This window comes from Dermacentor variabilis, chromosome 7 (genome assembly GCF_050947875.1).
Source record: "Dermacentor variabilis isolate Ectoservices chromosome 7, ASM5094787v1, whole genome shotgun sequence".
Lineage (NCBI taxonomy): Eukaryota > Metazoa > Arthropoda > Arachnida > Ixodida > Ixodidae > Dermacentor > Dermacentor variabilis.
Genome location: NC_134574.1, coordinates 21383246 through 21397157, shown reverse-complemented (window position 1 = coordinate 21397157; position 13912 = coordinate 21383246).

The window sequence follows — 13912 nt, the reverse complement described above, 5'->3', positions numbered from 1 at the left end:
ACTTGTGCCCGCCTAGAAATTAATGAGACGGATGTTATATAACGATTCAAGCAGCGGTGTTAAACGACTCACCGTTATTGCCGTTGTCAGCCGCAGCAAAATCCAGCTCCCGTTTCGATGCAGACATGATCCGAATGGCTCACGACCGAAACCCAACTTCTGGGCTTACATGTCCGCTTGCAAACACGTAACTTCACGCCAAGTTAAATAACGCGAGACGAATGAATCCATGCCGCCGTGCACTCGAAAATACCGGTCAGTCAGTCAAGAACTTTATTGAGGTCCTGAGGGGGTTTAAGCCGTTGGAGATCGCACGCGGGGAGCTCCTTGGGCCGTAACGGTAGGCGACGCCCAAGTCGGGACGGGAACGTGGTGACGCTCCGCCAGTTCTTGGGCCCTCTGGACGGCCTTGAGTTGGAGTGTAAGGTCCGGGCTTTTGAGGGCTTCTTCCCATTCGGGCTCACTGGAGAGAGGTATACCGGTAAAAATTTTAAATCCAGGCCAGAGGTCACGTGAAAGATCGGTAATGCTGAACGCTATTTGCGTTTATAATGACGAAGTAACAGTAAACTTACTAACAAGGAGTACAATATCTAATTAGTAATGATAATTTTGCCCTGTTGTTTATGTAACAAAAATGCTTCGGTAATTGTAAGAGAAAGATTGTGAAATAAAATTGCGCTTATTACGACGCCTCTACCGGGAAATGTTGGAACTAACGTAAGCATCCCGAAGTGATGCTACTACGCTGGCTTTGTTAGCAGCGGCGCGCGGTCGATTTTTTCGCCCTCTGTGGTCATTTGTTGAACTTGAGAGTGTGCCACCATAGAGTTTCTCACTACATTACCTAGAGGGAAATCTGGCGCTGCTGCGCTGTGGTATGCATGGGAATGCCGGTATATTGTGGATTCGGATTGGCATCGTTCTCGTAGAGACAGGACACCTTGAAGACGCGCTTGGCAAGTACCGTTCCGTCTGTCACAATGATTCATTTTCTACTAGAACAGCACGTGAAAAGCTGTTTTAGCTTTATTATTACGCGAAAACATGTTTTGTTTAACTATGAGAACTTGTTATTGTGTGTACGACTACATGTTACGTAAAAAGTATCAGCGGGCCGGTAAAGTTGGAGGACAGACGACAAGGTTCGCGCTCGCTTTGAAACAGTTGGTCGTCTGTTCTTGCTTTTCTTCGCTTGGTCATGCATTGTGGGTGAGTAAAGATGTAATATGCGTGAATGGAAATATTTTATGAAGATTTTACTTTGGGAACACGTTATTTGCGTAGCCATATCCACGTTTTAGACGAAGCCTCTCACAACACCAGCAAAGACGAGCCTCGCAGACACATATACCGTCATTCCCATGACGGCACGGTGCCCCCTTAAGAAACTCCCATAGACGGTGGCGCCAGATTACCCTCTAGGTGTTATAGTGAGAAACTCTATGTGTGCCACCCCTCTACTGTAGCGGTCAAGTGTACTATAGAGCTATACTCACTACGCAATGATGATGATATTAGTTTTGCTTCTGCTGATCTCTCGGTCACATATTTTAGTTTACAACGCCACCCCTATTTTTATTTTTGTTGCATTGTGGAAGGTACAGTTTACCTTCTCTCTAGTACACTCTACCTTGATTCTATGACGCTACTTTGAACGAAGTACAGAGTGTACAAGGTAAATATACCTGGTAGCGAAGCTTTCATAGGAGCCCATACGTTCAAAACATGGCGGTCCATCTGCGGTTCATGGGGCTTAGCGCCATCTGTATGTGGTGGGAACACTTCCGGCGGAAAAAAAATAATGTGACGCCATGTCCGTTAAAAGCAGAAGTGACGTCATTTTGTTTTCGAAGGCGCGAAATTTGTTTTGTTGTCCTTCCTTTGAAGCTATATTCAAATGTCCCGCCATTCGATTTAATGGTCGTTCCGAGCTTTCAGCGTGGAAAGCGATGCAGGAAAAGGCCAGCCATACGGTTGTCGAAATCGCATCCCTGCACAGAACATACTTTCTTTGGAGGCCAACGAAAGCTTTAGGTGTAGAGTGCTGATCCTATTGTCGGATGCCAAGCCCGTCGGCCACCGCAGTCGCACGAAAACAACTGCACAATTATCTGGCGGTCGTAACTCACTACTTTTGACTGAACAGATTAAGAAGCGATGAAGCTACCCGCGCCACCAAATTCACACAAACTTCGACAAGCAAGAAAGCACAAACTGTGAGGGGGGCGTATTTCAACAGGTGACCTTTACGAGTGCGCCTTTCTGCCCATTTCAAGACGTGCATTGCATTGCGAGTGATAGTGGCGTCAACGCCCCCTGTAGCGATAGACGCTGAAAAGAAATGCATTTATTAATAATAAAATTAAACTTGTATTTTCTTAACTCGTCACGAATATATAAAATTGACTAGGAATTTTATTTTTGTTGAATGAATCTAACTGTGTCTCGTTTGAATTAAAAAACGCATTTTTCTTTCCCAATGTTTGTTCCCTCCAAACATAGTCGCGCTTCAATCGCTTTTCCCATAACCCCCCATGCTGATGTCGGTGACAATCTGTACTGAACCGCTTTTCGCCCGAAGCTTCGCGACCTATTTGAATCGACCCTGGAGTGTACTCGTAGCTAAAGCATAGAATAAAGAACGGTCGGCTCGTGCGGTCTGCTTGGGCCACGACGTCGCACGGCGCCACCATTGCACCTTTATTTATTTTGGTTAATTATTTAGCAAATACTGCCCGCCTGTATTACAGCCCTTTGGTGGAGTGGGGTACAGAAATAATAAAAACAGAGAAAACCTGTATTGCAACAAAGGAGCAAGCAACAAGACTCGACCAAACACGTAAAAAAGAAATGTCGCCTTCCTGCAGATTATATCGGGTCGCTTCCTTGGAGATGTTGGAGTCTATGTAATGGCGTTTTTCACTGGTCAATTCGGAGCAGGATTTCTTGCTCCGCGGCAACGAATCCGAATTTCACTGGTCGATTTGGAGCGGGTTCGCGCGTCACTTCCGTCTTCAAGCGAAATCGGTACCCGATTGGTACGCACTACAGTGTACGCACAACATTGTGTTGCTTCGTAAAATGGCTGCGTTCGGTGCTGCTGCAGCCGCTGCAGCGCTCGCGTTTAGCGATGAGAGCTCGGACGACAGTGATTACAAATGGCGTTTTTCACTGGTCGATGCGGAGCAGGATTTCTTGCTCCGTGGCAACGAATCCGAATTTCACTGGTCGATCTGGAGCGGGTTCGCGCGTTCCACTGGTCGTTTCGGATCAACTTGCTCCTCGCTACTCGCCGGATCGCTCTTACTCCGCCGCCGAGGCGCGGATTCGGGCGGAAATAGCTCGCGTCACTTCCGTCTTCAAGTGAAATCGGTGCCCGGTTGGTACGCATAAAACCCCTCCATACACGCTTCCGCCGACCAGGTTAAGTACCGCCAACCTGCCCTCATCCTCCACGCTCCTCTCCCACTCACCGCATTAGCTTCCGGTGTCAAGCGGAACTTACGTAGCTGCAGCTTCCTGTTCCGAGTGGAAATGACGCTATGTTTTTTTAGCGTTGTTTACTTTCGCGTCGATGGAGAGGCTTTAATTGCACCAGCTGCGGTTTAAACTGTGAATGCGATTCCATCCAAGAACCACCGCCTATTGTAATCAGCGATCTGCTCGTATTCGCTGCTTCGCGTCAACCTGCTACGGGTTGTGCCACGATCGAGCGACAACGTACAGTGGAATGTAGTGCCCGGGCGCATGGAGACCACTGCCGTTTCTCGTGCATTTGGAAAACACCGATCGCGAACTACTACTTCAGCGGAATACAACAGCTTGTCCCCTTTGCATTCTTCTTATGGTGACTGCCACAGCTCTGCTAAGCACGCGCGGGCGTCTCACCATCGTCTAACAGCCGTCAAAGCGGGAATTCCCGCAGCGCAACTCCAGGAAGCGGAAACGCCGGAACCGGAAATGCCGGAACCGGATTTGGTGTGAGGGGAAAAAGGCGGTGCACAACAAAGGTTGTCGCTACTTAAGAAAGCGGCGGTGTTGCTGCAGCGCTCGCGTTTAGCGATGAGAGCGCGGACGACAGCGATTACGAAGTGACGCTGGGGCTGTACGAAGACTTCTATGCACGTTGTCCATGCACAATCCTTGCGGGCGCGACATGGAAATGACGGACTATGCGACTGCCACGGTCTGAGAGAGAGAATCAACTTTTGTGCTGAGCCCTTAGTGACGATTGGTGCGCGCTGGCACCAGATGGAGTGGAACCTTCTCAGGTCCCATATGCGTCCAGCAGTTCCTGGCCCCTAGCCGCCAGCGCGAGCTGGGTCGGTAGGTCGGGGCTGGACAACAAGGTCTCCCATCGCTCGGGAGAAGTGGTTCTTGTGGGGAAGGAGAAAAGGCTAGCGCTATTTTCTGCAACCCATGCGGGAGCACGGCTCAGCGCCAGCAGGGTGGAGGGGATGGGGTTAAAAGAGAGAGAGGGTAGGAAGGAGAAAGGTAGAGGGTCGTAGAGATGGACGCGAAGTAGTGGCCGATCAAAAAGCCCGAGGTGGTTGGATGGCCGTCAGGCCATCCGTCTTTGTAGAAATGTCGCCGAGAGCCCCGACGAGTCAAGGTACTCGACGACACTTAGGAAGGCTGGTAGCTGATTACGACAGGGGAAGAGGATATCTTCCACGGATATCTGCCACGGTCAAATTACACACGGGGGACGGCGAGTTTGGTTGCCGTGGAAACGTACAGAACGGAAGTCGGGCATGGTTTTCGGAACCGGTTCGTGCGACATGTACGCAGACTTCCTGTGTGATCCGCCGCGGAGCGTTTTTGCACTCCGCTGGCCGATTCGGATTTATGAAACCCGAGCGCTCGCTCGAGGATTTCGGCGGCCGCTCCAGATCGACCAGTGAAAAACGCCATAAAATTGATGCACCAAGGAACGGTGCACCAAGGTCGGTTTCTTTTGCAGTGTTTTGACGAAGTTTTCCCACAGAACACCGTCCAACGATCTTGGAATGCGGTCGTACAAAGCCTTAATTCCTGTACGTCGTATACACTCGGACGTTTTCTTGGGTTTTGTTTACCATTAAGTTGCATATAATAATTGTAGGCTGTGCTCGTAATGCACACGCCAGGCCATGCTTTTGTAATACAACATTGTTTATTTGCACTTTCACTCCATTTCTACGGCCATAGCTACCATCGTGTCTGGCACATAGAGTATCCTACAAAAATACTAGAGGGAACTATGGCGCTCAAGTCGTTATCCTACCGCGGGAAGCGTGCGTCTATTTGTCGTACAAAAATCCCTCACGTGATCTGATCCTAGGTGCCTAGGGACAGCACTATAGTGTACTAGAATAATGTCTCTAGTACACTATAGACAGGATCGTTTAGGGACTTTTGAGAAGGCATGATGGTTGCGCCGAGCGACGCCGTGGCGTGTTCGTTCTCGGCGTGATCGTTCACCGGCTCGCGCGGACCGCGCCTTGTTCAACGTTGCTTATGTGATTGTGCTTGCGTTGCTTGTGTGTTGGTTGTACGTACTTAGCGGGAAAGCCGCGAGTAGTGGTGATGCGACAGTGCGGCTTTCGCCATCTGTGCTTTCGCCTCGGTGAGCTCTGGCAGTACAGAATCTGCGTTGTGTGACCCGTGCTTCCTTGACAATTGAAATGTCGAAGTGGCCTAGCGCCTCGGCAGCGAAGTTCTGCGAACCGCGATGCCGTGGCGTGCGTTGAATCTCCGGCCCACGCCGACCGCTGGTCGTGTGTCTCCGCAGTGGGATCAGTACTTGTTGGCTAAAAGTCGCGCAGTAGTAGTGGTGTGGCATGTCGGCTTTAAGTCTCGGTGAACTCTGGTGGTGTGAGATCCGTATTTCTGAAGAATTCATTGGTGCTGACGATTGAAATATTCAAGTGGCGTAGCGCCACGGCAATGCAATTTGCGAACCGGCGCTGTGCAGCAGCGTCGTCGTGTTCGCCCCTTTTCGGCAGCGTCATCACATCGCACATGCACTTTTACTTGACGGGACTCGTAGGCGGAGGTATTGCACGTGTTTTTCGCCACGACTTACGTAAGTAATATAATGCATAAGGTGGTGTTTGCTCACAACTGTTCACGCGTCCTTGAAATAGGGCAGCGCATGTTTTCAATCGTGTTCAGCGCTAGTGCACTATCCGTCACTTCATGTGATTTACTTTTATCGTGGGCTTTACGACAATTATCGCGTAGTGCTGTGAACATAACGGAGCTTTAGTGATGTCACATGATCTGCCAGAATTCCACGAAATGCAGAGTAGATGTTTAATATTATTCGTACTAAGGGCGCGATAAGCACAGTGAGGTGGAGCCTAATACTGTGCCCTGTAATCTTCAGCTGCATTTGTGCCCGTTTTTCGCGCCCTTAGTTTTATCAACGGGACGCAGGGTTCGGTGCAAAGTTGGGACGAATGAATGTGTATATACGTCTGCAATAACTTCACCGCAACACATTTGTTACCTTGAACATACTGCCCCGCCCGCTTTACTATAATCTCAGGTGCTCTCGAACTCTCTATTTGCCGGTATTTTTATTTTCACGTGCTGAATGGTCCTACCGCAATACATATATATAGTGAGGTGAAGCTGATTAATGTTGCCAAGTGCTTTGACAGTGTCAGATCTAACAGTTATAGAATGACATGGCCAATACAACAGCTCATACCTTCACTTTAACAATTCTATTAGGACTGTCAAACTAATCTTACAGCACAGAAAAGCAACGTAAACACCTCAAGAGTTGATTAGCAAGTAATACTGGAAAGTTCAAGTCTAGTTACCAAGGGTGTGGTGAAGTGCTTTAAACATTCAACCAACACACCTTAAGTGCTTAAAAATTTCTAGCATATTGATGCAGGCTGATCAGACTTACTTTGATATTGGTTGTTTTACAATGAAAATAATAGTACTGCATAAGAGGACGCAAGCTACTCGTGTGCTGCTTGGTTATGCAAACCACATGGGTGCCAGAAATACCCAAACATGGTGCTTGTTTACACACTCTGCTTGCGTCCACTAATCTAACGCTCTCTAATGTCAGCAGTATAAAGAGAGGCTGTAAAAATATGGCTTTGAATTTCACAACTCCAATTTTGTTTCTTCTGTACTTGTACAACCTATGGTTTTGTGACAGCATCTGCCTAGCTCATTGCCACATTTTGCGACAAAAGCAGTGATGATTCAATCAGAGTTGCCTGTCCTAATATTACTCCAATAATTCTTTAAACAGTTCATTTTTTAAGCACAAAGCATGTCATGCCCAACTAGAAAATTAACCATGCAATAATCTACTAGAAGTGGCTAAAAAATCAGCAGTCTTCTGAAGTCAGCTTGATTTGCAGCTGCTAAAATTGGCTATTATTGAATTAGGGCAAGGAAGAAACAGCTTGAATAAACATATGTCTCATCAGAAAGTTGCGGTGGTGTGCTGCAGGCTAAAAGCCGTTTTGGCATTGGTCTACCTCTGTCCCAAAACCAGGCACCACAGCCAAGGCGACTTCACTTGGCTTTGACAGCTTCAAATTCACTTTCACAAGCACGTAATACTCAGTCGAGGCGAGCTCAATGCACATCACCCGCACTGGGGATGCAAAGACATACGGCCAAGAGGATGCCACCTTGACGAAGCAGACACCACAGAGTGCACATGGCAAAGATGGAGTCATTTTTCAGATGTTGAGGAATCTTGCCGAAACAAGGAAGCAAGCACTATTGCTTGTAATCAATGAAATCTGGAATATTGGAATTCCCCACAGAGTGAAAACACTTGGTCATGATGCCACTACCGAAACCAGGCAAGAAACCTGACACCATAGACAACCTTTGATCAGTCTCACTCACATTGACAGTGTGCATATTGACTGAAGGAATGTGCCTCGCGAGGCTGAACCAGCATCTGGGAAAGACAATAGCCTCTTTCTGCATCAAACCATCGTCAATGCCAGCCGCTTTGGAGGAAAGATGTATGGGTTCTTAGTCACAGTCCAACCAAGAAGGATGTTGAGCACAGTCTGCAATGAGGAGGTACTGGTGGCCTTTCGTGAAGCCTGCCCAGTCATTAGTGGTGTGAAAGCCTCTAATGCAACCATATGTTTGAATATGAAGTTATAGTGAACAGCCAAAGACTTTTACCAACTGCACAGGTGGAAATGCAGGTAAAACCCGGACCAGCACACTTGGTTGCAGGAGTGATTTGCTGATGAGGTAAGAAGGTGACTTAACAGTTGGTGATAAGGTACACCGAATGCAGGTATGCGCAATATGTATACATACTGTTAGGCTGAAACAGATTAATTTTCTCCAAAGCAATATCAAAAGCTCAATTTTGTTTAGGATGCCACTCATGTGCTTTAGGTAAGTGTGGACATCATCATCATCAGTCTGGTTACACACACTGCAGCGCAAAGGCCTCTCCCATACTTCTCCAACTACCCCGGTCATGTACTAATTGTGGCCATGTTGTCCCTGCAAATTTCTTAACCTCATCCGCCCACCCAACTTTCTGCCGCCCTCTGCTACGCTTCCCTTCCTAGCAGTGTGGACAGGGTTATATACAGCGGCATAGGCAAATGATACAACTAGATACAGCTGTTATGCGTAATATTTTTTTCTGGACTAAATTCTTGCTCCTTGAACTCATTCGAGATCATTAACTGTAGCACCAAAGTAGTGGAACACTACCAGAACAAAGGCATGTAGCGTGCACATCTCAATTCTTCTTATGCCAGTCTTCTTTTTTACACCAATAGCTGCTATGGGCCAACTCCCCTGGTTCTGATGTCTACTGGTGTTGTCACTCTAATTCCCAAATTTATTGCTAGAATATTGCAGATAAAGTTCTCATTGTGATTCATTCAAACATATGATCAAAAGATTGGCAGTCCACAATTCTACATTTCAGCCACTCTGCTGAAGGTACAGTCGTGGCAAATACCGATCCTGGAGAGTGCGATCTAGCCAACAGGTGCCATGATTGGCTAACACCTGTTCAATGTCTGCGTGCTGTATATAGAGCTGGCGTCAACGCCTTCAAATTCTTACTCATCACTTTCCCCACTTGTGAAGGCAGTACTATGGTAATTTTTCTTCTTACATGTGATGACAGTGATTGGGTGCATCTGCTTTATTAATCTTCTAGTGCTTGGCTTCTCAGATTTGCTGGATGGGGCTGGTTGATGGGGCAGAGCGCGAGACCTAGCAATGGGTAGCTCAAATATAGCTTTGAGAAAACCAAATTAATTCAGCAGTAAGAAGCTAAAGGGTTGTTTTTCTGGAGACCAGAGACCAAGTCTGGATGTGAAAGAGGAGGAAGAAAACTAGTCTTTCCACTTCAACACTGAGAGGCACAACTCCCACTTATTTTACTTCTTTACAAGTGTTCACTTCAACAAACACCGAATGAAGCAAGCTTCCTGCGCATATTTCACCATTTATTGCATCACTTTCACAGTATGAGTGGAACTCCAATTTTCGTTATGCCACAACTTGCCCAATCTTGTGTTTTGCAGTAGGATTTTAGCAGTGCTATTAAGGCACTTACATATTCGTGAATAGTAGTAGAGAAAAAAAGTAAGAAAACAGTGGCTCTTCGTGCATCGACTATGCATGCACCTGGTGCTCTCATGCCCATTTTTTCTGCTATCTGCTAAACCGTTCTAAACAAGCAAAGCTCATACACAATTATTTTGCAGAGTCAGACAAATAAACCAGTATCCTTGATAAGCAAGGTTTATTTATTTGGTGACATTTTCTGTGGCCCTGCTATTGGGCTTTCTTTTCATCCTTTTCCGCTGTGCAGATTCATTAAGAAGTGACAAGACAGTTTGACAATTTTAATCATGAAAGACTTAGCGAAACCTTTTTTGGGTTGTTTTTCCTTGCTTTCAGACTCTGCACATTGCCTTTTAAGGCATGTTTTAAGTGTTTCTTTTTTTTATGGAGAGGGCATGTTAACATCTTTTACACCATGTCAATTATGTGGTGCCATAGTGCATTCTTGGATGGAGTCGTGCCCTTTCATTCAGTAAAATATAATGTTTTTTGTGTCATAGGCCGTTTTACATTTGAGTGTGAGTGTAGCATTTCGCTAAGTTTTGCCTCTGTCACCCAAGTTTGCTACCCACTGTTGTTGACATGTGACTTTTGTTCAATAAAAGGAAGTCTGTCACTTATCCTGTGCACTGGTTGTCTTTTTGAATTACGATTTGTTGCCTATATTAGTTCTTTTGTTGTATCTCAGATTAGGAATGGCTATCAAAGTTGACATCATTTAATCATATTGAACACAATGTGGATGATATGTACTTGCAATATATGGCCACCGTAAATAGAAGTTAATTCAAGAATAGTGCCTTTGCATGGTGGGGCAGCCATGAATTGTAGCTATAAGTTACCAGCACTGCAAGTAGCACTGTTTGTGCAGAATATAGTTCAACTCTACTACTTTCAAACATCATTGTTTTTATCTGCCTTTGTATAGCTCCAGTTCCTGTGAACAACACGCATCTGGCGGAAGAGTGGCTTGCACCTGCAGTGGGGCCCAATGAATAGCCAAATTTCTGCCTGTTTTCATGTTATTAGCATATTAGTTGAGGCAGTCGTTCTTATAGTAAACTGTTTGCGCAGTGTAGAAGCCACTGCGGGTGTCAGGATCTTGTACACATCTTCAGCTTTGCAGGGGACACAGCATCTGGCACATAGTTTGTCACAGGCCATGTTTTGGGGGCAAGTTGGGTTTACTCACTTGCAAAGAGAGAACCAAGCTTGTTGGATATGAATTAAACCGCCTGTACACTCGGTGGCCTTCTTCATTTTGTGTGACATATATGGTTATAGCTACCCTTGCTTTATGCACTTCTTGTCCGGCAGCAGTTTTGCTTTTGAAACACTCAGGATAGCTTTCAGCAAGCTGGACAGGAATAGCACTGAAAAACCAGCAGATGTTAATTCTCGCACTTATCATGCGAAGCTTCGTACAGTATGATGAGGGCGTAAATAAATGAGGGTGTTCCTCAAGGCCTTCTAGCTTGTCATGAGTTTGGAGCAACGTGATGTATAGCACTTTTCTGATCGCATACTATAGGTTCAGCAGGTGTGGCCATGGTTGAAGTGCAGTGCAAGGTCAAGAAAACAGATATCTGTGAGCAGCACACTGGTAAAGGAGACGCTGGGAAAACTAGTGGGAAGCCTGTTGAACATCTAATTGACCAAGCTGCTGGCTTCATCAGGCAAACTGTGATAAAGAGAAGGAAGTCATCAACACATCAGAAGGTTTTTGCGTATAGACACTGCTAAGGTTCTCAGGCACGTCTCTTGTAACACGCCAACAAATCTTAGTGCGCAGGCTATGCATGACCAACTACATATGCCTTCTGTTTGGACAAAGAACTGCTCATTGTAACTGATGAAGATGGAGTGGACAAAAAAAAAACGGCAGCTCCACTAATCTGGTTTCACTGGTATTAGCAGTGCTTTGTAAGTATGCATTGCCATACTCCCCACTGCCTTCTTGGTTGACATCAGCAAGGACCGGCCTGAGGCAAGGGGTAATAGACATCTTTACAAGCTAAAAATGCATGCATGCATGGAGAGCACGTTGTGTCCAAAAAGTAGGCACTTCACAGGGGCATTGGAGAAAAAACAGATTATTGACAGTGGCCAAAGGCAAGCTTATCTGCTACTAAACACCCAACACTGTTGCCATGTGACACCTCTGAAACAATCCTTCTGAAAGAAGAAATCATCCTTGTGCATCCATAAAGAGGGTGGATAGGCAAAGCCCCTTCAGCAATGCGGCCAGCTTCAAAAGGCCCACTTGGCACATCCTGAATGCTTCCTTCTTAGACTTTGCTGGGTGCAAGCATTCTACTGTCCAAAAGTTGTCATTGAGAGCACTGTTGGTTTGGTGGCAATACAGTTCAGAAGCGATGGCAAGAAACCTTTCTTCCGAGTTGGTCTGGAGGCTCATGGTGCTCACAAAGCGACACCATGAGACAAGCAAGGTGACCGGATGCCTCTAAGCCCTTGTTCGTGTATCACACTGTTCTGTTAGTAACAACCATCAGATCTGAAACCAACAAGCTCAAGTTCAGCACTCGTGTGGTTACTGTGGAGGATCCATAATAGAAAGCACAAAACAGAAAACTGAAGGAAAAGGATAAGGCACCACTTAACACCTAGTATTGCTGCAGCCCACCCCCTTTTATTTTGTCTGGTCATGCTACATTTTTTTCTATATATAGGCATGAACTTATCCTGTGCACAGCTTATTGCAGAGAGCATAGGTGATGTTCCCAATCGGTGTCCGATTTTTATATACACTATATGCTGGCTCAAAGAGGCTCGAAACACTGCAATGGAAGCTTCTAATAGAAAAGGTGCCTGGAAGAAAAAAAAGCTGTGCTGCAACCATCTTGGCAACATCTTGTCCCCTTAATAAAAATTGTGCTTCCATATAAACTTCAGCCCTCCAGTTTAGAGTAAAGTACCAGTGCACTTATGCAAAACAAATCAATTCTCAAAGAGCATGTGCAGTCCAGCCAGAAGCATAGGTATGAATCCTCATTGAGCTCCTGCATTGAAGGTGAATAGTGCGTTACAAAATGACGAATGTGCCTTAGTAAGCTTCCCTGCAATATGAATTTGTAATGTACAAAGAATTGTCAATTAAGCTTACCAAGAGCACAGATGCACTTGCAAATTATATCACAATTGAAAATAATGAGCAAACCTATGTGCCCTTTCCACTATTAGTATGCTTTACTGCACAATGCTTATTTCCACCTCTGTATTGCGGTGTAGCAAGCTACGAAAGAAACGTTGCATAATTGCGCTTTTTAAGATTAACTTTTTTGCAATACACCTATGTTCTGCGGTGAAGCCTAAGCAATGTACTGCGTTGAAGCATACTAAAAGTGGAAAGGGGCCACTGTCACTGGACATAAAAAGAGTTCTTTAATTATACCCTATGATTATACACTCGCGCAACCGCCGCCTCTCAGGTCGCCTGAGTGGACATACTATGCTGTGTGATAGCGGCCCCCTCCCACTTTTAGTATCCTTTACCGCGTAACTAAAATGCACTGCGGCGAAGAAGCAGTACATTTGTATTCAGTGAATAAACAAATGCTTTTTACAACAGTACAGAAATAAACGCGCACCATGCATCAGTCTACCACATGGAAGAGCGTCGCAACAAAAGGTAGCTGATTCACACAGGCTGTGTAGCCCACTTATCAGTCGTAAAGGCTATTCTGGGTAATTCATAATTTCACACACACAGAAATATGTTTATATGTTTACGTTCGTACTCCTTGCGTAATAAGACTTCCAGAACTTCCACAACAGGTAGTAATTTACAACACACAAACGAAAACAACAGATACATATGCCTTGTTTTCAACTCGGTCGTCATGCAAATGACATATAGCACGGAAAAACGTGAACATGCTGTGTGTTAGCATCGTAAACTTCATACTAGGCAAGGAGCACACCACAATCCCGCGACAGCCGCTAATGAGACCAAAACGGGAGCACATATCTGTGAACATGCAAATGGAGACCCTAAGCCACTCTGCTCCTCCACCACCCCCCGCTGCACGGCTGAACCACTCGTTTCAAGCACAGCACATCTAACACACATTCAGCACTGAACAGTGGGCGGTCGACGCAGTCGCATTTACATGACTTGTAGCGAGCAGCACATCCCTCGATGTCCGTTAAGCAAAGTCGGACACGGCGACGCCACATCGCGGTTCGCAGAACTTCGCTGCCGATGCGCTAGGCCACTTCGACATTTCAATTGTCAAGCAAGCACGGGTCACACAACGCAGATTCTCTACTGCCAGAGCTCACCGAGGCGAAAGCCGCACTGCCGCAC